Source organism: Lactuca saligna, chromosome 4 (assembly GCF_052625555.1).
Source record: "Lactuca saligna cultivar CGN05327 chromosome 4, ASM5262555v1, whole genome shotgun sequence".
Lineage (NCBI taxonomy): Eukaryota > Viridiplantae > Streptophyta > Magnoliopsida > Asterales > Asteraceae > Lactuca > Lactuca saligna.
The window spans coordinates 20,586,759-20,605,236 of record NC_136420.1 but is presented as its reverse complement, the minus strand read 5'-3'; the positions used below and the strand labels follow the sequence as shown (position 1 = coordinate 20,605,236).

Here is an 18,478-nt window from a genome sequence, read left to right as displayed (position 1 = left end):
TCTTGTGGCCTTTGTTGGGTTGATTTGATGCCCAAATAGTCCCTTTCTAGTGATGAGGCTTTGGATCTAGATCCATAGAGGTCTAGAGAGCCTCACTCATCAAGCTTTATGAAGAGCAATGGAGGTTATGACCTTGAGTTGTGGTATTTAGGGCTAAATCATCATATATGATCATATAGATGTTGTATGTACATCAAGATAGTGACTTTACGTGATAAATAAGCTTGGAAGGACTGGATTTATGAGTTAGTGGAACAGATCTGAACTCAGGAGTGAGTTTATGTCGTTGCATGGCATGGACTCGCCGAGTCCGAAGAACAGACTCGACGAGTAGCATGAAGATTGCCCAACACTACTCAGCGAGTGGTCTTGCCGAGTTGAGGGATTGACTTAGTGAGTCAGGGAGAGTCAGAGTGGGTTGATAGGTGGACTGAGTCAAGCTGGGACTCGCCGAGTTGTTCTTGAGACTCGGCGAGTTGAGTCGTGGAGTCCCCACAACTCATGCCAGGTGGAACTCGTCGAGTTAGGAGAATACTCGTCGTGTCAAGTGAGGATCCCAGGGAAATCAGTGTATGCGTATAGACTCGCTGAGTCGCTATAGTGCACTCGCCGAGTCTGGTCAAAGTTGACCGTTGACCATTGACTAGTGTTGACCTATGTTGACTTGTTAAGGGATAGTCAACCTTAGTTGGGAAAGTATTAATTAGAGATGTATTGTGTTATAGGAGGACTATAGCTCGGGAGATCGAGCACTAGTGATTTCAGGGATTTACTAATTACCGAGATACGCGAGGTGAGTCTTCTCACTATACTTTACCTTGAGTAGGTAAATAGAGTTATGTGATACAATGCTTGTATGCTATATTTATATGTTATGTGTTGCACTGCATTATTCTTTGTGATTTATGCTGTGCATGTTTACAGAGTTAGAACCTGAGGGTTCACAGAGTTTGGGTGCATGGACCCACAGAGTTATAGCCTCGAGTGGCTAATATGTGTTATATGTGGTATTTTGGGGAACTCACTAAGCTTTGTGCTTACAGTGTTTGGTGTTATTGTTTCAGGTACTAGTGATGACCGCGGGAAGGCGTCGGCTTGATCTGTACACACGCATGGGATTTATGATTTTGAGATCTTGGGATTTTTGTATTACTTGAATTGAATTTCAAACATGGTTGTTTTATGAATATTAAGTGAATTATGTTTTTATAAAATTCGAAAAATTGTCTTGAAATTTACGGTGTTACATTGATAGTGGTTGTTCCAGGCACATGATAGGGGACATCTCTCTTATGCATGACATTCCGAATTTTAATGGAGATCATGTGTTCTTTGTGGGAAAAGGATGAAAGAAAAGATCACACAAATGGGGACTGTATTTAACGGCGTGATGAATTTTAAATATGTTAACTTCGTTCCGGAAATGAAACGCAGGCAAGGTTGAATATGTTGTTGATTTTGCTTGTTGTTCTCAGGTCATCTGGATGCAACTTCAATTGCTGAATTACGGTTTAATTTTTTTTGATACTCCTAAGTTTTCTTAAAATGATTCGTTTTGAAGACTAAAAGTTTTTTTTGTTGTTTTGTACATTTTGTATTTTATTTTGTAGCACCTGGTTCCTGGTACATAAATCTTATTTGAGTATTTTCCATTTTTTTAGCCTTGGACTCGACGAGTCATAGGTCCGACTCGCCGAGTAGAGACGGGACCCGGGACACATTTAAGTTGGTGACTCGGCGAGTCCATATCCTGGACTCGATGAGTCACTGCTGTTGGATGAAACCCTAAGTTTCAGGGGTTTGCACCCTAATTAAGCCCTCATTTTCGCCCCAAGCCAGCCCCCCTTCACCCTCAGAAGCTCTCCTTACGTTCTAGCTCTTGTTCTTGTGAGTTTGAGGCATTTTAGTGTGTGTTCTTGAAAATTTTGAGAAGGAAGTGGAGTAGATCAAGAGGAAGGGAAGGAAGCCAAGCATCTTAGTGTTCTCTCAGTGATTTCTTTGAGGTAAAACTCGTTTTCCCCCTGTTTCTATGCTTGTTACTCCATTAAAGCCTTTCTTGAGCCCTTCCCCAAGCTTGTATGTGCATTATAATTCATAATAAGTTGATTGGCCTCTAGATCTAGGCATGGTTGAGCTCCAGGATCTCAGATCTACTGCCTTTATGGACCCATGTTGCATGAAGACCTTATATCTACTCTTTTGGTGCATTTTGTACCCTAAAACCCTCATGGGTGAATATTTACACGTATAGTTGGAAACTTTATGTGTTATTCATGCTCTAGGAACCCAGATCTATGAATGACATGGACTGGATTCGAGCAAAATCGCGTATATGGCTCTTGCATCAAGCAGACTCGACGAGTCGCTCATCTGACTCGGCGAGGCTAGTCGCGAGTCTCCGAGTTGTCCTTTTTTTTTCGTTGTGCCGAGTTGTGTAGTGAGTGCAGGGTGGACTCGGTGAGTTGGAAGCCAAAATTCACCCATAAGGGAACTCGGCGAGTTCAAGGCAATCTTATGAGAATCAAGGACAGACTCGGCGAGTTGTTCATACAACTTAGCGAGTCACAACATAAATTGTTCATCGGATGAAGATGAACTCGACGAGTTGTTCATACAACTCGGTGAGTAGGATGAAGGACTTGGACATCAGTTTAGAAGGAGAACTCGTCGAGTCAACGCCCAACTCGACGAGCAGAGACGGGTTGCAGAACAATTGTTTGGACAAGGACTCGGCGAGTTGGAGAGCTAACTCGGCGAGTAGGGTCGATTGAAAGTTGACTCTGGCTTTGACTTTTAACTTGATCAAGGGTAAAATGGTCAATTTACCCGAGGGTTAGTTAGCGGTGTTTGATTGAGTGTTTTGTGGGAATTATAGCCGGAGGATTTCCGGAGCAGCACTAGCAGCAGACAGTCAATTCCCACACAGACTAGTAGCTACTTCGAGGTGAGTTTTCCTTCCAGTAGGAATGGGTCTACGGCACCAAGGCCGACCCGTGTAGACGAGATGTTAGAACTAGAGTGTGGGCGAGCCCGTATCTCTTGGGTTAGTTGATTATGATATATGTGTCAGTATGATAAAGTTGTCTATACTTGTTATCTGTGTGATACCTGTATGTTATGGGTTAGCGGTTGAGTGTGGGCAAGGCCCGTATCTCTCCAAGGGTGGAGTGTGGGCTAGGCCCATATCTCCCAAGTAGTAGAGTGTGGGTGAGGCCGGTATCTCCCGGCCAGCGAAGTGTGGGCATGGCCCGTATCTTCATGAGTGTGGGCGGGTCCCGTAACTCCTAGTTGAATGTTGTATATTATATGCTTGCATGGTATGAGGTATTATGGGGGAGCTCACTAAGCTTCGTGCTTACAGTTTTCAGTTATGGTTTCAGGTACCTCTTCAGCTAAGGGAAAAGAGCCGGCGCGGTAGCAGCATATCACACATACGCTTTTGTTTTTCCGCACTATGGATTTTCTGGGATGTACTCTGAATTCTTATTATGATGTCACCGGTTTTCAGACATGGATTATTATCATGAATGTTTTGTAATGATGTTTTATGATTTAACCTAAATTAAAAATGAAAATTTTAACCGGTAATTTTGGGGTGTTGCATATTTTGTTTTTATTTAAATTTGTTCATATTTCTCCTCCATGCACATATTTACGGGGAGAATTAAAACCAAACAAAAATCATAAAAATTCAAAAATCCAAAAATATTCTATTTTATTTTTGTTTTTATTCTTTTTCAAAAAAATTAAAAATATATATTTTTACTGTTTTGTATTTTAATTTTATTTTTATTCTTAGTTATTTTTATTGTGTGCTAAGTTTATTTTTATTTTTATTTTTAATCTCAAAATTTCATTTGTCTTAAAAAGTGAATTCAAAAGAAGAAGAGACTAAGGAGACCATGTCGGAATTTTCTGTGCAAGTAAAGATCTTGAAAGGAATTGTCGGAGTTACACTTCACACTAATTTCATAAGGAATTGAAGGCATGAAACCGTACAAATTGTCAGTTAGACAGTTTCTCTTTAAAGAATTGTCGTATTCACGGTATTAGAGGCATGAAACTATACAAACTGTCAGTTAGGAAGTATCTATTTAAGAAATGTCGTATCTAAGGAATTGAAAGTCTAAAATTGTACAGATTGTCAGATTGTCAAGTTCACATAATTTAAAAGTTATTGATGTGAAATTCGTAGTTGAGTGATTCTTTTTTGTGTTTGGGTTTTGGAGAGCATAGATCTTTGCTATATAGTCGGTGGTCTTTCTCTTACTCTTTCTGGATGCTGCTTTATAAATAATAACATATAGTAGTATTTTACTTAATCAGTTCATGTTGCTTTACATTGAATTATTTAGATCCCACATCTTGTATCTTTAGGTTCTACGTTTAGGGCTCATCAAGAAGAGAAGATGCACAAATATTTTACCTCAACCTGAAGGATAATGTGACAATTCATCCAACTCAATATGCCATCAGTCGGCGTTTGAAGTTAACTTTATAAAAATGACAATTTTGTCTCTGTCGCATTCGCTTTCGTCTCTTTCATTTCCATTTTGAAGGAGCATAACTAAACCCTAAATCTTTAAAAATGAAATCTTTTTGAATGTAACATTGTATTTATATTCTTACATTTTTTAAATAAATCAATATAAACAAAATTTTCATCTAACAGTTTATAAATGACGCTTGATGGGATCTTCTGATATTATTTGTTAAAAACTAACATAAAGTTTAATAATATTTTATAAAAAAGCACATGTATAAAATTTAATAAAAGTATAAATAACAAGTTTTAATATTCAAGGGACCATTTATGTCAATTGTTTGGAATACGAATGGAAGTTAGGGGGAAACAACCAGCATTTTACAAAACTCACCGGAGACCTGTAAATGGTTTTAATCTTGGAAAGGTTTTATAAAAGACCGTTGGAATTGGGAAGCCAAAAGGTTTGGGTCGGTGTATTGCCGCGCATTAAATATACGTTACGTTCTCCACTCTTCCTTCTTCACTTCACTCATCCCGCTCCGCTCTCCAAACACCGTCGGAGACGACTCGTCGCAACCTCTGTAACTCAGATCACCGGAGACACAAGCACCCCCACCCGTCGTAGGACACTCACAACTCATAAGTCACAACCATGTCGGTATTCCTAAGAAGTCATCTGTAAGTTTTCATTCTTATCATTTTTCTCTTTTCCCTTTTATTTTAGTTCTCTAGGGTTTTCTTTATTTCAGATGTTGTAATCTCCTGCAGTTGCGTTTTGTTTTTCAATAAACTCTGGCTTTCTAATTGCACAAGTTGTATTGCAACTTAAAAACATAAGGAAACTACATAGTTTTGTTCATCGTCTCGTTAGGGTTTTCTCCTCTATCTTTTTATTGATTTTTTTCTCTGTAAAATCTGATTTAGCGTGTCTGGTACGCTTGTTTCAGAATTTGTTCTTATGAATAACCAATTTTATCAGATCAGATCAGATCAGATCACGAATGTTTTTCTCAAATCTCTTTTTGTGAATAACAAATTATGGCTAACAACAACATTGTCATCACCGGTTGTTATTAGGGTCACATAATCTGCCACATTTATCAACACATATTGAATCCCCAATGTTAATTACTTAATATTAATATACATACAAAATGTCTAATAGGGTAATAATGAAAAAAAGCCTTTCCATATTGTTTATAGGCTTCAAATTGCAAATGTTGTATGCATCAGATGTTGACAACCAAATGTTGAGGTATAAATTTATTTGTTTACTTGTTCACAACATTCATCACATGATACAATGCTTTTTTTTTTTATGAGGATTCAGATTCAGACTGGTTGTTGTTGATGCAGGAAACAATGACGATTCAGACTTGTACTTAGAGCTATCCATCACCTATACATAGAAGTAGAAACTATACATATCTGTAAGTTTTTACACACAACTTTAACAGTTTAGATTTTATCATTTTAAAATTATTTTTAGTTACTTGCCCCTGCAGCTTCTCAACCTGATTTTGTACCAACATGATTCCAGTTTTTCATTAAAGAATTTGTATGCAATGTATCTTTTGATCATCTATTACATGTAAGTTTTTAAATTGCATTGTTGCTCATTCTCCCATTTAAATTACATGGATTTAGTTATAATAGCAGTTCTATTGATCTAAAAAAAAAGTCACTAAAGGGTGTTTTTGTCATTTAACATAATTTTCACTTCAATTCTCTTGATAGATTTACAAACCAAACACAAAACAAAACATGAATGGAATTGAAATCCTTTCCATTTCTTTTCAACCATACATACGACAGATTCCAATTCCTTTGATAAATTTCATTCATTTCAAAAATATTTTGAGAACCGCAAATTCCCTTCCACTATTCCGAGATTACTTGCTATCCTTAATTCCAATTCCTTTTACAAATTCCATTCATTACTCTGCAATAAGAAAAGGTTCCAGAAACCAAATACAAAACTTGTGGTTTAGAAAAGGAAAAGAAGATACTCCCAAGAATCAAAGTGTTAACATGTATGTTTTTACCCTTAATACTATAAAACACTTGATGTTTTCGATGTTCTTATTTAGTTTTTCTTTTAATGTTTAAAGGTACACATTTAGGTCCATTGAATCTCAAATACCTTGCTTTATCAAATTACTGCCTTCAATCCACTAATTACAAGCTGATAAAGCATGGAAATGATGTACAGGTAGCTATAACTATGAGTCTATGACCCTGTTTGTGTATTTCCAAAAATACCCTTCTATTCCTGAAAATTGTGCTTATTTATTATCCTCAGCAAATGATGTGCTTATTTTCTTAAAAAGATGCAAAATATTGCATGGAAAATGCCTTCAGCACTTATTTAGTACGCCTAGTAGTTCTTTACAGTTCATATTTATTATATAATCAAAATTTTTATTTATCTAAAAAGCGTACTTTCAATTAGCAAATTGAGACATCAGGGAAGGGAAATGTCACATGGTGTGGTCTTTGGTGGGTTCAAATGTTAAAAACACGTGGTGAATATAAAAAGGGTGTTGGTGTTGAAGGTAATAATCAATTCTCTTTTGTGAATAAAAATATAAATATGTGAATTTTGTGAAAAACTTCAATTTTTTTTGCAGGAACCTCTTTGTTCAGCTGTGATGCTTGAACAAGCATCTTTTTGCTGTTACCTTACAATTTACATCATAATTTTGTGTACTAATATGATAAGCCTCAAGAACTTCTAGTTTACAGCAGGAGGGGTAGAAAGGTCAATAAATAATAAAGCAGCATGGGAGTGTGGTGAAGTGTCTGTTTTCCCTTTTTACTTTATCCCTTTTGTTTCTGTTATTCCTTCAGGTGGTTATGACCTTAACACTAATTTTGTTCTACTGCTGTAATCGTGGGGAATTCTGCCAGCTGGGTTGTGGTCCCAGTGGTCCCTTAGGAGTGTATTTAAGCTTGTTTGCAGTGTAGGGCTGTTTATCGAGAATATGTTATTGTTCTTATGAACCTTGGAGAGACTCTCACCTCTATAATTGTGAGAGAACTATCATCAATCATATACATTCTTGAGTTTATGTGCCTTTGTAAGTTATTCTTATTCATAGTTTATCATTAAATACTTTATTCACTGAAGTTGTATATATTTGGAAAAAAAAACACATCGCTAATTTGCTTCCACAATATGTATGCATCTAAAACGTTCCGAGATTACAAGTAGATGGAGTTATCATTGGAGGAGAGTATATTGAGTAGTTTATTATTTTTTAAGGCAGATTGGGTACAAAACAAATACTTTATTATTTATTTATCTGCATTTTTGTAAAGATACAAATGGATGACTTATCCAAGGCATGTATGTCACTTGTATACTAATTTCTCCTTGCATGTTGGTTTTGTACCTTTCCAAAGAAAATCAAGTTCATGACAAAACATCTCTTTCTTTTTGGCTTACTTGCTATATTTTCATTGGTGTAGGTCAACAGCTTGAAATTGTTGGATGACATGGCAGAACTGAGTTCAACCTACTAAGTTACACGATTATATAACAAGGCATATGATGGGTGGGGTTTAAATTAATGAGGTATTTTTCAATCGTTGAATGCAGTGGGTGTTTTAATTCTTTAATCCTCTTGGTGTTCGACAAAGGTTAAGGTTTGTGTTTGGTTGTGGAAAATTGTTTCATTTTTGTAGAAAATAAAATTGAGTTTTCATTTTCAGTTTTCAATGAAAATTTTAGAAAACACGTTTGATTGAAACCGGTGGAGTTTTCATTTTCCATCTTAGAAATTTGGAAAACTAAATTTTTTTATTTTCTTAGAAAACTTTGGATGAACCAAACGCATTTTTAAAATTTCTGTTTTTTTTTTGGAAAAATATTTTCCACAACCAAAAACACCCTTAGGGTGTTTCACTGTTTGGGTTTTATTGAATATCATGAATCCTTTGATTGCATCAAGTTCCTGATTACATATGGCCATCTGGTAAAACCTAACTGCATATCCAAAATGATATTTGTTATACTTTCCTTGATAATTATCTTTCTGTTACAAAAATTCTCTTACTAATAATATATTATTTTATCCCTTCTAATAGTAGCAGTTGACAAATTAGTCGCTTATGATGCTTTAATGCTTTTGTGCTTCACTTATTAGAGGGTATTGATTGTTTAATTGAAACCCTAAACGAATGAAAAATCTATCTGCATGTGGGATCATAACATAGTCAACCCCAACAATAAGGCTGTTGTTGCCTTAAATTAATCCAATTCTTTAAATCTGATTGATTGCTTTGATGCCAACTACTTTGACTTTATAATTAATGTAGAATTTGTTTTATTTTTCTGCCTTATCATTTGAAGCTTGTTTATATTTGTTGTTCTTGTATTACAACCTTTTCTTGATTTTGGAATGGAAGACGCAATGAAGGTTGGTTTGTTTCAGGAAAGAGAAGCATTTTACATTGACTTTAGAACTGTATATGGAGTAGTATTATCTTGGGTTTTTTGGCACTGTTGTCTACACACCATAAGGATATTATGTAAACAGGTAAATATTTTTTTACTTATCTCCATTTTTAATTCATATTATCATTAGGATTAGTATTTATTAGAGGATTGGGGCTAAATAGTGTTTGTCTTATTTAACATGTACTTAGTTGCATTAATTATTCATGTTTGGTGTAATTTAGTTACCATTATGTCATATTTTTTTTTTTCTATAAAACTGTGAAATAAAGCTCACTTAAAAAAATAGTTAAGTGAATGAAATATATACTTGGGTGATATTCATTTTAACATTATCTGGAAGGGATCCAAGTATAACCTCTCATAGCTTTGCATCTGATCAGATCATGTTTAAAGGCCAACATATATTTTCCTTTTTGAAAATTAGAGAAGCTGGGGTCTATGTATGAACTATGAAGCTTCATTGATTTAAATTTAGTCATGTGATGTTTCTGTGTTCATTTTCAGATTATTATTATTATTATTATTATTATTATTATTATTATTATTATTATCATTATTATTATTATTATTACTGAATAATGGCAACAAGAGAGACATATCAGATGGTGCAACAAGTGTCTTTACCAATGATAAATAAATATATATATATATATATATATATATATATCACCCAAATTGATTATGATAACAACAAGCCTTAAAACGTATGCTAAATTTTTTGATGGAAAGTTGTGGGAAACAACAACATACTCTGCCATCTTTTACCGATATGTACAAAATACATTATTATTTACTTATAGCAATGTATTTATAGTTTTTCATCCAAAAACAACAATCTTTAACTTGAAGAAATGCTAACAGGTTATTTTTGATTTTTTATGGTGGACAAGGGTATTTCATGAACATTTTCGAATTGGCACAGGGAGATTACTCTGATGAATTTGAGAAAACATCATATGCCAAGTGCAATTTAGTTGGTCAATGTTAAGTAGTTTATTATATTTTAAGGCGGATTGTGTACAAAACAAGTACTTAAAAATTTTATCTGCATTTCTTTAAAGATACAAATGGATGACTTATGCCAAGGCATGTATGTCATTTGTATACTAATTTCTCCTTGCATGTTGGTTTTGTACCTTTCCAAAGAAAATCAAGTTCATGACAAAACAACTCTTTCTTTTTGGCTTACTTGCTATATTTTCATTGGTGTAGGTCAACAGCTTGAAATTGTTGGATGACATGGCAGAACTGAGTTCAACCTACTGAGTTACACAATTATATAACATAGCATATGATGGCTGGGGTATAAATGAGATATTTTATGTATTTTTCAATCATTGATACTCAATTATGTGTGTGTGTGTGTGTGGTTGGTTATTGCAGTGTTATGATTGCAGTGAAGAGGCAAAAAGCATTATTTAAATTAAAGGTAACAATTTTCAAAACCTTCTTCAGCACAAGAGAGGGAAGGCGCCTTTTAGATTTTGTTCCATACTTCAAAAGATATAAGTAATAACTTACTTTCATTTATTTGAGTTTTATGCATCCTACATAGGTCATTTCTTTCTATCAACTTTTTTTTATCAAGACATTGTACTTTAAAAGTTCAAAAAATTTACTAAATTATATAGCATCCTACTTTTACTATTTTCTTATTAGGACATTATACTTTTTATAGATGTTTATAGCATTGTACTTTCATCTTTTTCTTATTAGGGTATCCTGCTTAAAAAATTGAGTCAAATTTTAACATTTTCTTATTGTGACATTTTACTTTGAATAACCTACCCTTTTATAGCATCGTACTTCATTTTTTTTCTTTTTCTTATTAGGACATTTTATCTCAAAAAATTTACTTGTGTGAATGAGAAGGATGGATGTCGTCATGGGTCATGTAGGCCCCCTAACCCTACTTGTGGTTGGTTTTCTATATAGCATCGAACTTCCATTTCTTTCTGTTATTACATCATTGTATTTTCAACCTTTTCTTTTTCTTATAAGGGCGTTACATTATGAAAACTCTATTCTATGCAGTTATAGCGTTGTACTTGTAATCTTTCTTGTTAGGATATCATAGTTTTAAAAATATATCCAATCATAGCAATGAAAATTTCTTGGTATCTTGATAACATTCCTAAATCAATGTACATTATTGTTGTTGCATGTTTTTTTTTTTTTATCAAGTATAGATTTCATATTCATATATACACTCTTAATGTAAACCCTCTGGCCTCTACATTTCATTACCATAGCCACATATTTTGTTGTTGTGGTAGTTAGTGGTAGAACAAGGGTACAAAATTATCTTTCAGGCAAGAATGCATCTTCTATGCTATGCTGTAGTACATGAAAGTACATTTTTTGCGTTTAAGATGTATATATAGCACACATGTTTCAGAAGTAAAGCTTGTGAATGTCCTTGAGATGAGCTATACATCCGATGATCCAATGATCAACATTCACCATCCCCTCATGCCACGAGGGTGTGTGTTCCAAGGCGGCTGCTACAAAGATGAAGTGCAAATATTTGTATGATGATGATATAATACTTACTCTCTTCTCGTCTGCTTTTGGTATGCATTGTTTAGGTCCAATCCAAAAGGGAGTCTTTTTGCAGTTTTGGTCCTTATTTCATGATTTCTCAACCGCTTTTGGTACCTGGGTCATCACCTAGATGTTAAATTTATGAAAATGACGATTTTGTCCCTGTCATCTTCGTCTCTTTCTATTCCATTTTCAAGGTGCATAATGAAATTTCAACAAAATTTCTCTCTTTCCTTAAAAACTATTGTCATATATGTTGAAGGAGCATAACTAAACCTTAAATCTTTAAAAATAGTGTTTTCTTTGAAAATATGGTACTCATTTCATTGTTTGATAATAATGTGTTTGGTCTCTTGTTCTCAACCTTAGCAGCCCATATGTTAAATTTATTATAAAGACCATTTTGCCAATGTCTTCATCTCTTCCATTTCCGTGTTTAAGGAGCATAACTATGTCCTAATAATCCCAGAAAAGATTCTCCAAAAAAGAATATTTTTTGAAATTTTGGTACTCATTTCATGGGTCGTCAACTTTAGCAACACAGGTATTAAATATTTCAACATGAATCATTTTTCCTTTGTGTTCTTCATCTATCTCATTTCCATAATTAACACCCCAAAAAAAATCATATCTTTCCATAAAAAAAAAGTTGCATCTGATATCTGATATGCTTAAAAATTATTCTTGTTTTTGTTTCAGATCCTCAGAAGAAGACACGAATGTATTTCATGTGAACAACATTCAAGATCCTCTTCAAAGAACTTTGTCTTCATTGGAGCTTCCAACAAACATCTCTCTCTTTCAAATGGAACACCTTCATCTTCATTCAGAGGCTCTCCCTTTGATAACAATCAGAAGATACTACTCCAGAAGACAATCATTCGGGCAGCAGGCAGAGGCCTTGTAGATGGTCAAAGTCAAAGTCAAGGAGGAGAAATTATTGGGCTTCCAAAGACCACCAAATAGTTCCCAAAGAGTCCCTGAGTACCCTCTGACCCTCTTGAGGTAATTTATATCAGAAAATAAATTAACAAAAGCTACTTTTTTACCAAAAATAATTAGGCTTTGTCTCGTATAATTGTCATGAAAAAGTTACTATTTTTCATCTATTTTTGGCAACTTGCTAAATTATGAAAGCCACAACAGCATCCTTTTGGGGTTGAAGAGGTAACACATTTGTTTTTTTATTTTTTTACACGGTAAATATCAAGAAATAGCAACATACTTCATTCTTTTTACCAATGTACGCAATATATACTTTATATTTTACTTATGGTAGTTATGTGTAACCCATAATAACAACATAATTGCATCGTACTTACAAAATTCCTTTCTTGTTTCTCTTTCATTGATTTGGATATTACTAACAAAATAACTCTGGTCAAAATCTTGGATAAGTCATTTGGTTTGAATGTGTTAGGCTTTTTAACATATCCTAGTTTGTTGGTTTCTTTATGAGGAGGTTATATCATGTATTGACTATCTATTAACTTTTTAAAATCTTCTTGTAATATTGGTTGATTAGCAACAACACTGTCATCACGGGTTATTATTAGGGTCATATAATCTGCCACATTTTATTTTATATTAATTTGTGAAGATTGTAAAAGCTTCCATAACTATCTTAATTTATGTATTTCAATTACTAATTTGTGGTTATTTCCCAGCAGTCAAGAGCAACTAGAAATCTGGAGAAAAAGCTAAATGACTATATACGATGCCAAGGTAAATAACTAAACCGTATTTTGCTGATTATTAATATATGACATGCCACATAATTTTTTATATTTTGGCAATTTTCGTCCCTTATTAGCCACTTTTTAAAATTTGCACCTGCTGATCTATAACCCTTCTCACATAATCCTTTTTGGAGAAAATAAATATTCTCCTACCTTTTTTTCCTACATATCTTCCTACCCATATGAAATGACAATATTTTGATAAAATTAATTATATTTTTGAGCACTTGTCATTATTTCAAATGGGTAGGAAGATAATTGTCTTTTTATGCTGCCATCTATCACAATTCACAGTAAAAAAAAGTCCCAAAATTATTTTTTTATTCCTATTTTGGTTGTGTATTTCGATTTTGATTGCTCTTTGTATAAATTGGAACAGACGACTTCTAAAAGACCAATACATCAATTGTAGTCTTTCCTTGTGATTCCTTTTTATTATTTAGTTTTGATGCCCTTTGCCTATTTCCATTTGGTTTTCTGATTACTTATCCCTCCCTACCAGGGGAATCTTTAATCGAATGGACTTTTACATTCTTTCATTCGTCATACCCACTCAAAGTTTTCAAGAATTCTAAATATGTTATGATGCTTGGTTAGGTTACATTGATATGAAAATCGTATTTTAGTCTTTGCTTCTGACTCCTTTTTATTATTTGATTTTTATGCCCTTTGCCAATTTCCATTTGGTTTTGTGATTACTTAGCCCAATTTGATATGAGAATCCTATTTTAGTCTTTGCTTCCAATTTGTCATCTATAGCATGTCCTAACAATTTCCTTTGTTATGATTCCTTATCCCATCTAAACCTGATTGCATTTCAGTAATATTGTTTTTCAAGAAAATAACCTATGGTGTTTTACAATAATTTTTTCGTTTTTCATGTTTTTTTACCCTTTTTGCTTAAATTATTCACCTTCTTCAATCTTTATAGTGTTTAACAGTAACGCTGGGAGCATATGGGAAGCAAAATGGAGTTGGTTTTTCTGCAATCAAAAAGGTTTTTATATTCGACTCCAAACAATGATTGTAAAATCTTAATAATTTTGTTTGTGTATGTTACTTCATAATTTCCCTAATTCATAAAAACCACATTTACCCACAAGTCAATACATGTTCTTTTTTGCTTGCCAAATTTCTCTTTCAAAACTAACCTATTCAGACATTCTACTTTGGTTATCTAAACTTGTTTGATTTAGGCTACAAATCATACCATTGTAGTTCATTTTTTTACAACTATTTTTCTTATTAAGTTATTGTACTTTCAAAATCCAACATTGTACTTTCAACTGTTTTTTCTATTAAGACATTACACATTTAACTATTTTCATTCTAAGACATTGCATTTTAAAAAACCAACCTAGTAAGACTTGTATTTTTCAAATCTAAACTTGTTTGTACTGTTAACATTTATAGTATTTTATATTCAAAATTTTAAACATTGTACTGTTAACTTTTTTTCTTATTAAGACAATGCACTTTGAACACATTCCACATTCCGCCTTTCAACTTTTTTCTTAGCAAGACATTACACTTTGAAATACTTAGACATTATACTTTGAAAATCGAAACAATTATAACATAATACTTAATAAATCCAACCTGTTAAAATATTTTCTCATATGTTTGATTTTGGTCCGTACTTGTAAAATTGTACTTTCAATTTACTTTTCTGTTACTTTTTTTTTTCATATTAAGACAATGTACTTGGAAAATCTAAGCAATTATAGCATTATTATTTCAATTGTGGCATTATAGTCTCAATATAAAGACATTGCATTTTAAAAGTTTAACTTTGCTTTATCAAACTATTGCCTTCAATCCATTGATTACAAGCAGACAAAGCATGGAAACAATATACAGCTTTACATATAGCTATAGCTACGATGAGTCTACGACCCTGTTTGTGTATTTCCAGAAATACCCCTCTGTTTCTAAAACTTTTGGTTATTTATTATCTTTAGGAAAGGATGTGCTTATTCTCTTAAAAAGATTCTGAATATTGCATGGAAAATGCTATCAACACTTATTTAGTATGCCTGGTAATTATTTACATTTTATATATGTTATTTAGTCAAGTTTTTTATTTATCTAAAAAGTTTACTTTCTTTTGGCAATTTGAGACATCAGGGAAGGGAAATGCCACATGGTGTGGTATTTGGTGGGTTAAAGTATTAGAAACAACTGGTCAATATAAAGAGGGAAGGGAAATGCGACATGGTATTTACTTTTGTATCTCATATGAGGTAATAATCAATTCTCTTTTGTGAATAAAAATATAAATATGGCATGTCAGATCTAGGATTCAATGCGAGTATGTAGTTCGCTTTCTAAAAACTCTGGATGAAATTAGTTTAATAGGAGAAGATTTTCAAATAAGACAATTGTGCAAATCTCTTACATTCCTACACTCAATCGTTCTTATGGTAACAAGAGAAGTAAGTGGGTAATAACCTTAGGTAAACATTCTTGCTTCCTGATCACATTTATGCCTCAAACCTAAAACATATATACGTTATATATATGCACATATTATACATCATGGTTAACCGTTCATTAGTCTTGTGACATAAGAGAAACATAAAGGAGAAACGAGTGTGACGTTATGTCATGAGCATTCCTAAATATGGATTTAGACACAAACTGATCGAGTGATCGAATGAAAAAGAGTACACAACTGGTGTGAACTAGTACGACGGTGACTAATCTCCGATGACCATGTTTTATATAATCCGGAAAATGGAAACAACGGAGTTAATAAAATGTGCTCTGAAAAAACAATGGTTTTTTTTTTTTAACTTTTTAGAAATTTCAATGGTATTTTTGTACTAAAATATGTACTTTGTTGGTATTTTATGTACAAATAATATACTTCAAAGGTATTTTTTTTACTAAAAAAATAATGATATTTTTTGAACATTTTGGAAACTTTGTTACCTTTTAAGTCATTTTTTTGTTTACCTGAGGTAACGGGTTACCATAAGGTTTTATTTGAACACATGTGTACTTCGTTGGTATTTTGTGTACAAAAAATATACATTAATGGTATTTTATGTAATAAGAAAAAAAGATAATGGTCTTTTTTGTACATTTTTGAAACGTCATTACCTTTTTAAGTCATTATCCCTTCATATTAAGACATCATACACATTTATTAGCACTAAGTCTATTCTAAGAACCAAACTAAGTTCCACAATTTAGTATTATTTGGATTCGGTAATTGTTACAAAACATTTTATTTCTGCCTTCATCTTTTAAGTTTACACTAAAAGTCGTGTAACGTTGTGGCATGAACAACCGAATCAAGTTTCACAATCAACACGACTCCCGTTGAAAGGTGTGCACTAATCAAGGCTATCTCTCATTAAGGCATAATAATCAATTTTTTTATACTCATTTTGTATTTTGCCAAATGATTGATCAAAAGCGTTCATGAGATACTGTCTGTGTAAGTTGACATGCTCAAAATATCAAATGGTATCTTACTATGCATGTTGGGCTTTCGTTTCACAGAAGACGTGATTCCGGAAATTTAAAGCTTTGGTAAGTTGGTATACTTAAGTCAAAAAAGAATCTCATGTATCCTACCTACTTTAAGAAAATATATTCCCAATAATATCATTGTAGTTCAGTTTTTGGTTTTTAGTTTCCACAAAACGTTCATAAGAGAGTTAATTTCCATGACCTCGAACCACCTATATTTATAAAAAAGAGTTAATTTCATTATCAATCAATTTTTTAGTTTTTAATAGGCTTTGAGTAATTATAGTTCTCATGTGTTGGTGAGTAGTAAATACACTCTCAAATTCTTCGTATCTCTTATGGGAAGGTAACCATCATCCTAATTCTTAACATCTTCTTCTGGAAGGGATCCAAGAAGGTAACCATCATTTTGTAATTACTATAAAGCTTCATTGATTTAAATTTAGTCATGTAGTGTTTTGTGTGTTTGTTTTCAGATTAAAAATATTAATTTTTTTTAATAATGGCAGAAAGAGAGGCAGAGATGATGCAACAAGTTTCTTCACCAATGATGATGGATATCATATCACCAAATTGGTTATGATAACAACAAGCCTCAAAACTTATGTTAAATTTTTAAGGAAATTGTGGGAAATAACAAGGTAAGTTATTAGTTCCAATGGATATAATCAAATAACTAATAAGGGTGTTATCATTGAATCTCAAATAAGGGTATTTATGCCTTCATATTATGAAATTATGAACTTGCTTTATCAAATTACCACATTCTATCCACTGATTATATGATGACAAAGCATGGAAGTATGCAGATAGCTATGAGTCTATGACCCTGTTTGTGTATTTCCAAAAGTACCCCTCCTTTCCTTGCTTATTTATTACTTCAGGAAATGGTGTGGTCCTTGGTAGATCGAAATGTTAAAAACAAGTGGTCGATATGAAGAGGTAATAAATTTTTTATGGCATGCTTTAAAATATTACATATATTAAAATGGAACAAATTCCATAGGAATGAAATTCATTTTATTATGTTTATGTAAAATGGAAAGAAAATAAGTATTCTATCAAATTAATTCATTAGTTTTTAGTCCACCTTTTTCCTCAATGGATATCCACCCAGGTTCTTGAATCTTTGCATATCTAACTAAATTTTGGAAAGATAGCTTCTATGAGACTGTGTATTGTTCCATATATGAGGCACATAACCTTTTTTTTTTTCAATATGTATTGCATTGATAAAGTGTTGCGTGGATAATGATGTCTTATATTTTTTGGATTTGTGTATGTTTGACTTGATAAAAATGCTTTTATTTAGCGAGTAATTCAATCTATTTTTATGTTAAAAGTTCACATAATTTAAGTTTATGAAAATGACTATTTTGTCCCTAGCATCTTTGTCTCTTTCATTTCCATTTTCGAGGAGCATGATGAAATTGCAACAAAGTTTCTGTTTCTTTCCATAGGCTTTCAAAATAAAATCTTTTTTCAAAATATGATACTCATTTCATTGTTTGAAAATATTGTGTTTGGTCTCTTGTTCTCAACTTTAGCAAGCCCATTTGTTAAATTTATGATAATGACCATTTTCCATTTGCATGTTCGAGGAACATAACTATATCCTAATAATCCCATAACAGATTCTCTAAAAAAGAATATTTTTTGAAACTTTGGTACTCATTTCATGTTTCCATGGGACGTTAGCTTTAACAACACAAATATTTTTAGATATTTCAACATGACCATTTTGCATTGAAGTTTTATTCATATTAT

The 18,478-nt window shown here is 32.8% G+C and overlaps 1 long non-coding RNA gene across 24 annotated transcripts; it reads left to right on the top strand.

Annotated features, from left to right (window-relative positions):
* Window positions 1-4,852: 4,852 nt before the first annotated feature.
* Window positions 4,853-17,964, top strand: LOC145041365 (uncharacterized). Of its 24 annotated transcripts, none has more exons than XR_013680138.1 (16): window positions 4,853-5,164; window positions 5,690-5,741; window positions 5,843-5,916; window positions 5,976-6,077; window positions 6,598-6,698; window positions 6,789-6,857; window positions 6,939-7,041; window positions 7,117-7,566; window positions 7,958-8,063; window positions 8,923-9,027; window positions 10,161-11,689; window positions 12,192-12,497; window positions 13,163-13,217; window positions 14,163-14,228; window positions 15,193-15,270; window positions 15,359-17,964. It is a non-coding gene; the product is annotated as an uncharacterized LOC145041365 (long non-coding RNA). The 24 variants fall into 24 exon arrangements; XR_013680137.1 differs by having other exon boundaries at window positions 6,598-7,041; window positions 10,161-10,251; window positions 10,332-10,377; window positions 10,781-11,689; XR_013680136.1 differs by having other exon boundaries at window positions 5,992-6,077; window positions 6,789-7,041.
* Window positions 17,965-18,478: the final 514 nt, after the last annotated feature.